Raw genomic sequence first — 14,223 nt, 5'->3', positions numbered from 1 at the left:
TCATGGTCCTAGTTTTATAAATAAAATTTTACTAGACTACTGGGTACTCATTTCTTACATATCTTCTATTTCTGATTTCATACTACAAGAATGTAATTGAGTAGTTATATCCCACAAAGCCAAAAATATTTGTTATGTGGCCCTTTGCAAGAAAGTTTGATGACATCTGCTCTATATCAGTGTTTTAAAATTAGAAATATACAATACAATCATAGGAGAGTTTTTTCAGGATACAGATTGCTAGAGCCTACCACAGGCCCAATAAATAAGAACATACAAATGCTGGTTTGGCTTGGTGTTGTGAAAAAAATACAGTTCAGGTGGTACTGCTACATCTTGATTGTGACACAGTGTTTTATATGAACATGTCAATATGCAAAAGTAGCTTATAAGTACAAGTTTAGTTGCCTTAAAAATAAAAACACAAATTTCATTAGATCTTTCCAAATTACTGGCATAGGATCTTTAAATCACTTCCATATTCACATCCAAGTTATTGTTTGGAATGCCTAGGGTGTGTGTTTATGTGTAAGTGTATGTGTGTCTATATGGAAAGAGAAAGAGAGAGATCAATCTTCAGTTAGCTTTTCATTGATAATTATGAACTGCCACCAATTATACCCCAAAATGTAGTATGCATCTTCATACCCATAAATTACCATCTTTCCTATGGTGTATCTGCAAGATATTGCCTTGTCTGCCAGTGACCACTATATTCTATGAAAAGTGATGCACTAAATCCCTCAAAATATCAGAGATACACTGTGTTCCATTGCCAAGTAAGAAATCCTCCCTTCATGTTCCCTTATGTTAGAGAATATTCACATACTGATAATGATGCTCAACGTCTTACAAAGAGCTTAGCAAAACATTTAGTTTTCACATGTTCTCCATAAATCTCAAACATGAATTTAATATGGACTGGGGAAAGAAACAAATCTTTTGTAGTCAGATTCTTTCACTGTTTATCCGAGTTTGTTATGTTTAGTTATGCCTTCACATAAGAAGGAGGCTCTCTAGAAGGTCCTGGACCCTAAAGTAATTAGGTCTCCTCTACCAGATCCCAGGCATGACAAGGTATGTCAGAACCCAGTTTAGGTTCATGTCGTAAAATCATTCACTCTGCTAGTTTTAAGATGTAGCTTGCAGCCTCCAAAAGACTTTTTAGCAAAATTTTAATTTCTGTAATAAGCACTAAGTGGAAAATTTTAGAATATTTAAGTCATTTGTTCACACCAAGATGTGAGTCCAGACTAGTTCTGAGGGCAACAGCTGGGTAGATACTACCAATTCTTTCAATGAACAAAATGAATAAAAAATAAATAAATAATATTTGGAGATATTGTCAAAGTTGAATGTGTCTAGAGAAGGCTAGTAAGAGTGTTTCAGGGTACAAAAAAAACATTTTAATTGAGGTGAGTGGAATATTTAACCTCATAAAGAGGACACAAAAGGAGATATAATAAATATCTTCAAGTATTTGAAAGGATGCTGATAGAAAGGATTAATTTGCTTCTTATAGCCGAGTTTGACAGAACTAGGGCCAGTAAATGAACATCAAATGAGACAGAGCTCAATTTAATCTAAAAAAATACTTTATGACATTAGAGCAGACTGTTGTGAGGGGTAAATTTACCTCTACTGTATATCCTAGTGTATGTATACATACGTGTGTGTGTGCGTGTGTGTATATTATATATATACACACACATATATATGTACACACATATGTATACATACACTAGGATATATGTATATATATATATTTGTGTGTGTGTGTGTGTGTGTATCGCCCAGTTAACTTTCTGGGATACAGCACATGGGATCCTGCACTATATGTAAGGTTTACCTATATCAGTAGATTTCAAACTGTACTCAGAGATGCCCTAAAGTGCTCTAAATTAATGCATCAGAAGTAGCTAGCTAGCTAAGGTGAGGCAAAAATAATAAAAAAATTATGTCTGAGAAGGCAGAAAAATATTGAAATGCCATTTTGACCATCAATATTTCTATATCCTGTAGGATATCAGTTGCCACATAATAGGTGCTCAATAATTGACTAGTGAATGTGTGAATTGAGAGAAAATAGTTCATTACCAATAACAACAGTAGCAAAGTAATACAACATAGGAAGAATAAAGGAAGAGCAGCAGTCTGTTTTAGTATGTAAGGTGGTAGGGAAAGGTATTAAAAGAGGCAGTCAAACTATCACTAAAGATACCCAGGGTAAAGGAAAACAACTTTCAAAGTGAATTTTAGTTTTTAAGGAGATGATATATATAGGATGACAGAGGGTGAAATAAGAGAAGGCAGAATAACAATGCAGTGTCCCTAAAAGCAGGTTCCTTGATTTCGTACAAAACTTGGAATGGAACCACCATTTGACGAGCTGTCCCACTCCTTGTTTGATACCTAAAGGACTCAAAAACAGCATACTATAGTGATGCAACCGCTTCCATGTTTGAAGCAGCTCGATTCACAATAGCTAAACTATGGAACCAACCTAGGTTCCCTTCAACAGATGAATGGATAAAGAAAATGTGATATATATACACACAATGAAATACTACTCAGACATAAAGAAGAATGAAATTGGGGCATTTGCTGGTAAATGGGTGGAGCCCAAGAATATCATGCTAGGTGAAATAAGCCAATCCTAAAAAACCAAAGGCCTAATGTTTTCTCTGATAAGCAGATGGTCATCTTTAATGGGAATGGTAGGGAAGAATGGAGGAATTTTGGATTGGGCAGAAGGGAGTGAGGGGAGGAGGGATGTGGGGGTCGGAAAGATGTTGGAATATAGTAGTTGGGTTCATGTTCACAAAATCATACATGTATTTGATTTTGATTTGATCTCTGATTTTTATTCTTTCCCTTCTCCCAATTCTCCTTTCTCTACTCTGCTGATCTTCCAATGATTGATTGATTGATTGATTGGGACTGGTGATTGAGCCCAGGGGTGCTTAGCTACTAAGCTACATTCCCAGCCCTTTTTACTTTTATTTTGAGACAAGATCTTATTAAGTTTCACAGAGCCTTGTTAAGTTGCTGGGGCTGGCTTTGAATTTTCTTTCTTTCTTTCTTTCTTTCTTTCTTTCTTTCTTTCTTTCTTTCTTTCTTTCTTTCTTTCTTTCTTTTTATTTTTTTTCACAACACCAAGCCAAACCACCATTTTTATGTTCTTATTTATTGGGCTTGTGGTAGGCCCTAGCAATCTGTATCCTGAAAAAAACTCTCCTATGATTGTATCTTAGGATATTGGCAAATGATTCCTAATTTCTGAAAGTGAAAGGAAAAAAAAGGAATGAAAAAATTTGGGCAGCAGTCTTCATTTCATTCACATTTTGTTTTCTACATATTTGTTTCAGAGATGAAATAAGTTTTATTACTCTTCAAATCCATATACCAGATAATTCTGCTACTTACTACATGTGTTATGTTAAGTAAGCTGCTTAACTTCTCTGATCCTAAAAGGTATCTCTAAAAAAATGATAACTTTAGTTACTCTTAGGGTGACTGTGATGACCAAACTAGACAACACATGTAAAGAGTGTCTATTAACCCTTCCTGGTACTTACTAGGTACTCAAGCATGTGCAGTTTTAGTCTGTGTAATAAGACTGACTTCACATCTTTATTATACATCAATGAATATACACCATAATATGTATTTTTAAATTTTTTTCTGACATAAACCTTTTGAGACAGATACCTTTTGTGATGTTGGTTATTGTCAATAATTTTAATTTTACAATAGTCTATCTGATTTCACTATCAGCACTTAAAATCAATTGCTTATTTATGCATAAAAGACATACCTTTTTCTGTAATTTTTTGTAAAATCTTTCTCTTTATAACACTGCTTCAAAATCCAAGGACAATGCTTACATCTTTCTAAGTGGTTTTCTGCAACCACTTATTCCTTGTTTGTAACAAACAGATGCAGGGCATTTGTTGAGAGGAGATCTTTAAAGGGCACTGTTGTGTTTCTGCTTTTAGAGATGGACTTTTCTGACCTTTTAGTAGCTAAGACGTTTTATCTGGAGTGAGGATAATGTGTGTTTATGTTCATGATTTCATATCCGTGAGTGTCCATTTGGATGATATAGAGTTGTCAATGTTGAAGTGCTACATGCAGAGTCCAGACTGTGCTCATAGCTTATATAAGGGTGCTGGAGGCTACAGTTGTGAAATAACTAAAGACACATGTTCTCAATGTAACATCCATCAGAGCATAGACTTGCTCACTGTGTGCAAACAGGGTCTGGACAAGAGAAATGGATGGTACTGTGAACAGCAAGGTGAAGGAATGAAATCAATCAGTCTCTAAATACTATTGGAGCACAATTTCTCAGAAACTTCACTCCTAGAATTACTCCTGTTCCTTTGAAACAGTCTAAGGCAATGTGCTTAAGGGAAAGGCAGAAACAAAAAGAAAAAAAAAACATGCTTACACAGTCACAGATAGAAAACAAAATAAATAAAAACTCCACCAAAGCCAGGAGAGAGAGACTGAGTTAGAGAAGATTGAAGAAAGAACAGGCAGAGAGAGACAAACCATGGAGGATTCCATTATTCTCTGTATTAATATAGAAATTTACTTTGGTTGGAGTTCAGTGAGACAATCTACCATGGAGACTGTTTATAAAACCAGGAGAACAATACCTACTGAAAAGTGTCATTGTTCTGCTGAAAGATACTGAGTCATTTGGGACATGTGAGGAAATCTATAACTTTATTTATTTATTTTAATTAGGTATATATGACATCAGAATGCATTTTGATTCATTGTACACAATTGCAGCACAACTTTTCATTTCTCTGGGTGTACCTGATATAGTGTCACATCATATGTGCAGTCATGCATTCATCTCATTCAACTATCTTTATTGCCCCCATACCCCCTCCCCTCCCCTCCCTACCCTTTGCCCCATCAAAGTTCCTCCTCCATTTTCCCCATTCCCTCCCCTCCTTTATGGATCAGCATCCACTTATCAGAGAGAACATTCAGCCTTTGGTTTTTGGGGGGATTGGCTTACTTCACTTACCATGATATTCTCCAACTCCATCTATTTACCTGCAAATGCTATAATTTTATTCTCTTTTAATGATCAGTAATATTCTATTCTACCATAGTTTCTTTATCCATTCATCTATTGAAGGGCATGCCTTTTTTCACCCTTTCTATTCAACATAGTTCTTGAAAGTCTAGCCAGAGCAAATAGGCAGAAAAAGAAATTAAAGGGATACAAATAGGAAAAGAAGAACTCAAACTATCATTATTTGCTAATGACATGATACTATACTTAGAGGATCCAAAAAGTTCTACCTGAAAACTTCTAGAATTAGTTAATGATTTCAGCAAAGTAGCAGGATATACAATCAATACTCATAAATCAAATGTATTTCTATACATCAGTGATGAATCCTCTGAAAGAGAAATTAGGAAAACTACCCCATTCACAAATAGCCTCAAAAAAGTAAAATAAAATACTTGGGAATCAACTTAACAAAAGAGCTGAAAGACCGCTACATTGAAAACTACAGAACACTAAAGAAAGAAATTGAAGAAGAACTTAGAAGATGGAAAGATCTCCCATTCTCTTGGATAGGCAAAATCAAGATTGTCAAAATGGCCATACTACCCATAGCACTATACATATTGAATGTGATTCAAATTAAAATCCCAATGTCATTACTTATAGAAATAGAAAAAGCATTCATGAATTTCATTTGTAAAAATAAGAGACCCAGAATAGTCAAAGCAATCCTGAGCAAGAAGAGTAAAGCAGGAGGCATCACTATACCAGACCTTAAACTATCCTACAAAACTATAATAGCAAAAAACATCATTGTATTGGCACCAAAATAGACATGTAGACAAATGGTACAGAATTGAAGACACAGAAACAAACCCACATAAATACAGTTATTTCATACTAGACAAAGGAGCCAAAAACATGCATTGGAGAAAAGATAGCCTCTTCAACAAATGGTGGGTAAACTGGAAATTCATATGCAGCAAAATGAAACTAAACCCCTATCTCTCACCCTACAAAACTCAACTCAAAGTGGATCAAGGATATAGGAATTAGACCAGAGACCCTGCAGCTAATAGAAGAAAAAATAAGAAAATAAGCCCAGCCAGATCTTCATCATGTCAGATTAGGCCCTGACTTCCTTAACAAGATTCTTAAAGCATAAGAAATAAAATAAATAATTCATAATGGGATAGATAAAAATTAAAAAGCTTCTTCTTAGCAAAAGACATAATCAATGACGTGAAGAGAGAGCCTACATTTTGGGAGCAAATTTTTGCCACATTCTTGTCAGATAGAGCACTAATCTCCATGATATATAAAGAGCTCAAAAAATATAACACCAAAAAACTTTAAAAAAACAATAAATGGGCTAAGGAGCTGAACAGACACTTCTCAGAAAAACAATATACAATTGATCAACAGATATATAAAAATGTTCAAAATCTATAGTAATTAGAAAAATGAAAATCAAAATTACTCTAAGATTTCATCTCACACCAGTCAGAATGGCAGTTATCAAGAATACAAGCAACAATAAGTATTGGCTAGGATGTGGGGCAAAAGGCACACTCATACATTTCTAGTGGCATTGCAAATTGGTACCACCACTCTGAGAAGCAGTATGGAGATTACTTAAAAACTTGGAATGGAAATCTATAACTTTTAATGTACATAGTGGGAAGTAGGAATTGATGTTCCTAAGCAGTTATAGAAGGTTAAATAACTCTGGAGTTACCAAAATAATCAGATTTTAGTGGCCATGTCTTCCATTCTGCATCTAAAAGACCAAAGTCTGGATCAAAACCAAGTGAAATCACATCCACATCCAGAAATAAGTTTTTCTACCAATCAGATGGAATGATGGAGAGATAATGGAATGATGATGCTCAAGTTGTCAAGATCTAGGCATGCACAGCAAAATGGGATGAGGGGAAGGAGATTAATATAGAAAACATCATAGAAATGATACAAAAATATAAGGTAGGTATAATTTGGCTGACATCCCAGAAATAATTTAGAAAAATGACAAAATAGTAGAACATTTAAGATTGAGACTAAGAAAGCAAAAGAGCACCTCAACCAACCACATCTGATGAGTGATTTCTCATATGAGCCATCTATTGTATAAATAATCCATTAGATTGAGATCTGAAGAACACCTTAGTTATCTTGAAAGTGACTACCTTCAGTAAAGAATAGTGGGCCTAGGGCTGGGGATATAGCTCAGTTGGTAGAGTGCTTGCCTTGCATGCACAAGGCTCTGGGTTTGATCCCCAGCATCACAAAAAAAAAAAAGAAAAAAAAAAGAATAATGAGCCTTATATTCCCATCCAGGCTACAGATTGGAAGTTTGAGTATAATAATTTTTTTAGTAGAAGTCAGATTTCTTTTATAATAAGAACAATATTTTTAAATTAACACTTTTAAAGTTAAGAAAAAATATACAAATGAATAATTATCATCCCACACAAAAATAATACAAAATAGACATACAAAAGGAAAAATAATTAATAGCAATTCCTACTCCCATTATGCAGAGCTGAGTATTCTTCATATTTTGGTATGTGTTCTTTCAGACATTTTCTTCGTAAATACATAATACTCATACATTTCTTTGAAAATATAAATTATAATATACTACGCATATTTCTGTGATACCTATTTTTTACCCTATAATATATTATATTTGCTCTTCTATGACAATTCAAACAGGTCTAAGAAATGCCTAAAATATAATTGTAATTAATATATGTTTCCATTGCTTAGATGAACCATATTTTATTTTTTGGTTTTTGTTTTTCTCAACACTTTTTATTGGTACATGATAATTTTACATAATACTAGAATTTGTTGATAAATATTTGCACATGCACATGATATAACAATATATTTTGAACAATATTACTCCCTGCACTTCCCTCTTCTCCTTCCTCACATACCCTGTTTCCTTCCTCTATTCTATTTATCTCCCTTTGATTTTCATGAGATACTTCCATGCATGCCTTTCTTTTCCCTTTTCTTCTCTCTATATTATATAATTATATTGTAAAGAAAGGCCTATATCACTCCAAAGCTTACTTTTTCCCCACTAATGTTTTAATAAGATATAACTAAAATATATAAATTAATACATGAACAGGGGTGACTGTAGTTAAAGCAATCTAAGTTTCTTTGCATTGTTTAGGGGAATAATGTAGAGAAAATGATTGACCTTAGACTTTTATGTCAAGTATGTATGTTAAAAATTAAAGATGACTTCTATAAACAAGAGAAAGAGGCCCCAAACAAAACAAAGCAACAACAGAAAAAATCAAATTTTCTGTATGTTCTCTACATAATAGCTTCAATGCTAACTTGATTACAAATATACCTTATTTTAGAGAACCTACACAGTGGAGCGAAAAGAGCACTGGAATAAGAGTCTAAAGACCAATAGTCATCTTTTGACTGAGCTAGTTACTACTTTTATGATAGAGTAGACATATTTACTAAACAGATAAACATTTACAGAAGAGGTAAACAGTTTTGTTTACTGTTTTTTTTCTTAAATACCACCCAAACTCTTTATCTACCTTGGTGTAAGAACAATTTATATTTAGTCAATTTATTACATTTCTATTAGTACATCTCTTATGAGTACCAGAACAATTGCCTAGCTGTCCTTTACTTTCATCTGATTCACTGCCTTGCATATGACTCATAGTACAGGCTCTATGGCTGACATAGGAGGATTTCTTTAGGCAGTGCAGCAAATCCATGGCATTGGCATAGTTTTCCTTGTCAACATTTTTTTCAGTGTTTTCTTTGGAGGCCAAGGTGACAGGACTGAGTGGCTGTGGGAATGGTTGGTAGAAGACCTTGCTGTGTGACAGAGGTGATTTTCTTGAAAGCAGTTATTTCCCTAAGCATTGAATTTGTGTCAATTTATATCACCAATGACCTTCTCTTTCAAAACCCACTCAAATGAACTCCAAAATTACACAGATATAAAGAGAAAAGCCAAACCTTTGTCCTGTACTTAATAAGCTCTTGCTGCTCTCCCTTTTCCATACTGTCTTCTCAGTACCACCTCCCTTGATCATACCCTATCTCCATTCTCACTGTCTGTCTGTGCCTAGATCATGGATTTAGGTCTAAAGCTCACTTAAAGATTTCCTAATATCAAAGTATGCTATATCCACAGCATTGTATTCAAAGAATAATTGGTATGTCAGGAGAGTATGCAAGCCCACAGTCAATTCTCTTATTTGTCTTTCATAATGGGACTAACCCAGGCTGACTAGCTAATGAGCCAATTATTTTAGGACAAGTCAGTAGATCTGGACACATAGCTCTATAGCTTTGGGGTTTATTTTATTAAGGCTTCTTTTCTTCAGGGTTCACATTTCCCATGGGGAAACTCTCCATGGGAGTTAAAGGACAGCACTACAGGTGCCTAACTCGAAACAATCACATATGAATATTTTGAGTCTCTAAAGATGAAACAGGAAACTTTAAGAACATTGCTTCTCTCTTTCTTGCTTTCTCATTCTCTTTATCTAATATACACATACTTTAATTTTACATTATAGCTTGCTTTGAAAATGTGCATACTCCTTGCCTGATTCTACTTTGAGTAATTTATGCTAATCAAATAATCATGGATATAGACAAAGCTTCAGTTGAAAGAATGTATATCTGACCATTTTTTTAATTGAAAAAAAATTGAAAAATTTTAACTGTCTACTAGTAAGAGCCCTCTTATAAAATAATATGAAGCTATTAAAATAATATTAAATGTGAAAATATGTTCTTACATATGGCTAAGTTAAAAATACAAGTTATTCACAGTATGTAATATAAGCTAGTGTGTGTATGAGGGGGAAGTCTATAATGATTAGTCAGGTACATTCCAAAATATTTGAAATTTTCTTTGGACATTGAGGCTACTGGATAATTTATTATTTCTGAAAATTTGAAAGGTTAAAAGTGATACCAGCTATCCTTGTATAAATTTCTCAGAATTTATACTTATTAATATTCTATTACTTTCTTTTAAGTCTTTTTATAAATAAGATAAATAAAACATTACACAAAATATCAAGATTCCTATTTTCTTTCTCTACAACTCTTACCCGAATCATATACAATAATAATTCCTTATATTTCTTTTCAATTACTATGGGTAGTATTTATTTTATTTTTTTCTTCATTTTCTCATTTGTTACAATAAAAGAATGTTGCTTTGGTTATGAGAAAAAGTTATTAAATTTTCTCCCCAGATATATTTACATTTTGATTTAATTTATAAGAGCATTGTGTATGAATGATCTCTTCTAGGTATGAAATTACCTGAAGTAAAATATAAGCTATGTAGATTGATCTAAGTGTATATAGGTATATCTTCTTTGATATTGTCACCTGTTATCTATTGATCTTAGACAAGTTACTCAACCTGTTTGTCCTTAAGTTTCTTTATCTCAAATGGTGATAGCAATAGTCTCTACCTTACAGAGTATTTTTTTTGTAGATTAAATGAGAAAATGCATGTAAACTACTTAAACTAGTGTCTAGAACATAAAACATTTTCAGTATAAGGTAGCTATTATTATCATCATCATGTTTGTCAATCTGAAAGAAGAGAAATGGTTTATATAGAATGGTGGTTTTAAAAGATAGCCACAGATCCTTTGACAGTCTTCTCACTGAAAGATGCAATCTAGCTTCCTTCTCATTCAATCTGTATTGACCTATGAATGCTTTGAACAATAGAATGTGGTGAAAGACATGCTATATGGCCTCCTCTGAGGCTGAATTTTAAAAGTTCCACAGCTCCACCTGTTTCTGTTAGAACACTCTGGGGCAAACCAGCTTCCTTGTAGGAAATCCATCTACTATGAAACTGCCATGCTTGAGATGCCACATACTTGCTCTGGTATTTCGAGATCAGTCTTTCAGCCACTTCCACCAAGAAAGTAGAAACATCAGTGAAGCTATTTCAGACTCTCCAATCACACCATCCAACAACTTAGTACCACAGAGTAATCACTGTTGATGCCATGGGGAGCGAAATAACTATCCAATAAAGTTTTCTGAATATCTGATATGCAGGATCCATGAGATATAACAAAGTGGTTAGTTTTTTAAGTAACTTTGTATTAAATAGTGTGTTATGGGACAGTAGTAACTAGAAGAGATTTTAATTCTAGATTTTACCCTAGTAGTAGGGTATTGCCATAAAAACAAAAACACATTCCATGGCATTGGGGCCAGGCAGTAGATTGAAGCTATAAAGTCCTTGAGGAGTTTGTTAGGGGAAGTTCTGTGGTGCCTAAAGGAGTCTGTTAGAGAATTCATAAAAGACAGTAAGAAAAATGTTACTGGAAATTGAAGGAAGGGGATATTTTGTGTGCAGTGTCAGAAAGTATAACAAAATCACCTTGGTGCCACACACACACACACACAGAGATGTATACACACACACACACACATACACACACACACACACACACACACACACACACATATATACACACACACATACATACATACATACATATACACACATATACATATACATATATTCTTATCTTGAAACATATTAATATGTGTATACACACACATGCACACATACACTCTTTTATATGTATAAAAAAATCTTATCTGAACTGATGGATCAGGCTATAGAGATTTCTATGAAGAATGCTAAAGGTGTCAGTTTGTTTCTTTTAGTTGCATATCAAATAGTTGAATATGCTAATTGACTTGTCTTGATTATTACACATTGCATATATATATATATATATATATATATAGAATTATCACACTGTATTTCATAAGCATATACAATTATTGTATGTTTATTTCAATAAGATACCCAGAGATACCAAACCTCTGTGATCAGGAAAAAGGCTGAGGGAACTACTCAACTGGAAAAATGGACTGCTTTTTTGAAAAAGGAAGAATGACCAAGAGCAGAATCAGAGACTAGAGAGTAGAACCAAGATAGAGGGAATAAAACTGGATTTTAGTAAAGAAACTGTCTGGAAATCCTGAATTTCATAATTATTTTAGATCCATAAGACTATTAGGTCTTTCTTGCTCTCCTCTTTAAATGTTGTTACAGCTTCCCACTGTTGTATGTTTAGTGGAAGATGACCTATGTATTAGGTCATGAACTTCCAGAATGGAAGGATCCATAGCAAAGAAACTGAATCTATGGAAACTTATTTTCATTTGGACCTGATTAAGATTACAAAGACTTGGATCTTAACCTGAGCCCAATGTTCCAGTTAGATACAACTTTTAGACAGTATTGGAATAAATTGATTGAGCACATTTTGCATGTGTGAGGAACAGAAATAACTTTTAGCCAGAGTGAACTGTGGCTTTATAAAAGAAATGGTTCTGGATTCTTTGATATTCCCCTTATGCAGAGGCAAGTATCTCTGTCCCCTCCATTTGAATCCAGTGGCCTTATGACTTCAACAAATACCATCTGGTGGAAAGTGATTATATGTGACTTCTGAGGCTACATATTAAGGGACAATGCAGTCCCACCAACATGAAGCCACCCCACTGACGATGTAAGTGCAGTCATCTTGGTTCCTCTAGTTTGCCTCAACCTCCACAAAATATCACTGAGTGACCTCAGTTGATAACCCACAGAACAAAAAAAATCACTCATTAATTTAGACTGAAATTCTGACTTACAGAATTCAAGAGATATAACAAAATTCATATTTTATGTCATTAGGTTTTGAGATAGTTGATTATGTACCAATGTAACTGAAACATTTAGTTTTACTATTACTCGATAAATATACAAGGTCTTCATACACGAGAGACAAGAAAAAGGTGATACATAAGCATATCTTCGATGCTTACTTGAAAATGACTTTTGTCATCCTTTGATGGCTATAGTATTGCATGGAAGCCAGAAGTCTTTACAGGAATGGTCTTATCCTGGTATAACTTTAGGTTATGATATGAGACACTACAAAATCTAGCTCCATATTTCAGCATCAGGTGTCCTCTATATAGGAGACCTGGTGCACTGAAGGAATTGCTATGAATGGGATGCAGACCCATTACTAGCAGTTGACAACCCAGATATCTTTATGAGATACTTTACCATCATGTTTAGAGAGGAAAAACTCTGGAGAAGGAGGCATTAAATAGCAAGGTTCATGAATGAGAGGAAAGAGAAACCTCAAGCATGGAGGAGGATAATTGATAAATGCACTCCTAGATGGTGACTCAAGTCAGTCAACAAGTGACTATTAGCAGTTTGAAACAGTTGGAGAACACTGAATTACAGAATGCAAGATTAATATTTTCATAATTATATCTCAAGGATCAGCCCTACATAGACTTATTTTGTGATATATCTTAGTAAATGGAGATATAAGTAATTGTTTGAAGTTAAGTTTTGGGTGTTACTTACATTATTTCCTTAAATTTGTTTACTACCTCATAATTTATAAAGCATATTTACCTTCTGAGAAGGTGCTAAATATGACGACCACTTCATATTTTTATTTGATGGAATAGATATTCAGAAAGGTGAAATGACTTGCCCCAAATCCCATAGTAAGTTAAAATGGAAAGGTTATCCCCAAACTCCATGACTCCTGACTATTTCTACCACATTTCTTTTGAAAGCTAAAGTTGCTTCTTTCTTGTACTTATAGATATGCATCCATATGGAATGCACATAAAGCAAAATACTGTGTTTAGGCACTGCTAATGCATTTTTCTGATTGCTAATTCAAACTGAAATGCTCATCATATATCATTGTAATAAATTCCAAATAATTACCCAGATTGAATTTACATCCAGGAATGCAGAAATGTTGAAGCATTTTATAGATTTTGAAAGTCTTTTAATTATACTAGGAATTCACTTTTTAATGGAATGGTATCTGTCAGAAGAAATAAGATTTAGAATGTACATCAAATAGAATTAGCTAAAATAAGGTAATTGTGAAAAATACTTCTATTATTCTTTTTCTGTCAAGGTGCATGGACAGAGAGAAATGCCAAAAAGGTCCAATGCAAAAGGAAAATTCTCAGGGGTAAAATCATTGGATCAGTCAATTTAGCATCATGACCCAAGTAGGAAGCAACATGGCAGAACACTGGAACAACATTACTGGTTTCTGTATCTCTTATTTTGACCAGGTAGTTTGGGGAAGTGACTC

Source organism: Spermophilus citellus (assembly GCF_964194105.1).
Source record: "Spermophilus citellus genome assembly, chromosome: X".
Classification (NCBI taxonomy): domain Eukaryota; kingdom Metazoa; phylum Chordata; class Mammalia; order Rodentia; family Sciuridae; genus Spermophilus; species Spermophilus citellus.
This window is presented reverse-complemented; position numbering follows the sequence as displayed.